A 1,237-nucleotide genomic window follows, 5' to 3' on the forward strand; every position below is an offset into this window, starting at 1 on the left:
GAGAAACTTGTGAAGCAATTTGGCAGAAAAATTTCTAGTCAGAGGCGACACGTGTCGGAGGCCGGCCAGGTCTGGTGCTGGATCAGGTGTGAGAGCAGGCTTGGGGCGCTGCGACTCATGTGGGTGGGGTCTGAAACCCCTTCCCCCCTGCCGCCCCCCCATTCGGTGCCGTGTTTCCTGTTCTCTCCCCTGCGTGGCTGCAGCTCAGGCCTTGTCTGATCAGCCGAACCATGGCTTCAGCCTTGGAAAAGCTACAGAAAGATCTAGAAGAGGTGAAGGTGCTGCTAGAAAAGGCCACTAGAAAAAGAGTACGTAAAAAAAAGAAAAGAAAAAAGAAAGAAAGAAAACAAAAGAAAAAGAGTACATGATGCCCCTACAGATGAAAAATCCAAGACCGAGACAGAAATCAAGAACAAGATGCAGCAGAGAAAAGCAGAACTTCTTGACAATGAAAACCCAGCTGCTGTGGTTGCTCCCATTACAACAGGATACACAGGGAAAATCAGTAATTACGGATGGGATCAGTCAGATAAGTTTGTGAAAATCTACATTACCCACTGAGAATGTGCAGGTGCATTTCACAGCGAGGTCATTTGATCTTTTGGTAAAGAATCTAAATGGGAAGAGTTACTCCATGATTGTGAGCAATCTCTTAAAACCCATCTCTGTGGAAAGCGGTTCAAAAAAAGTCAAGACAGATACAGTGCTTAACTTATGTAGAAAGGAAGCAGAAAACATGCGCTGGGATTACCTGACTCAGGTTGAAAAAGAAGGCAAAGAGAAAGAAAAGCCCTCTTATGACACTGAAATAGATCCTAGTGAGGGATCGATGAATGTTCTAAAGAAAATTAATGAAGATGGAGATGATGATATGAAGGGAACCATTAATAAAGCCTGGGTGGAATCCAGAGAGAAACAAGCCAAAGGAGACACAGAATTTTAAGACTTTAAAGTCATTTTGGGAACTGTGATGTGGAAATATTGATGTTTCCAACGAAGAAATGTTGGTGAACTGCATAGATAAATTTGACAGATTACTACTTACACAGTCTTCTTCTAAGTAAAGGCAGTGAATTCTCCCATTTCCTCCTGGAGGATTTACTTAAATAAAACATGCTTATTAAACACTCCCTCCAAAGATGGTTTCCTTAGTAATCTGGGCATTTTGTTCAAAAAAAGATAATATTGTATTCTTGTGTAAAATGTAAAAAAGCAAGTCTTGACTAGTGATAATGCC

At 41.6% G+C, this 1,237-nt stretch overlaps 1 pseudogene; it reads left to right on the top strand.

Moving 5' to 3' along the window:
• The first annotated feature begins 230 nt into the window (after positions 1-230).
• On the top strand, positions 231-943 carry LOC116634294 (annotated as a pseudogene).
• Positions 944-1,237: the final 294 nt, after the last annotated feature.

Source organism: Phoca vitulina, unplaced genomic scaffold (assembly GCF_004348235.1).
Source record: "Phoca vitulina isolate PV1807 unplaced genomic scaffold, GSC_HSeal_1.0 scaffold9, whole genome shotgun sequence".
Lineage (NCBI taxonomy): Eukaryota > Metazoa > Chordata > Mammalia > Carnivora > Phocidae > Phoca > Phoca vitulina.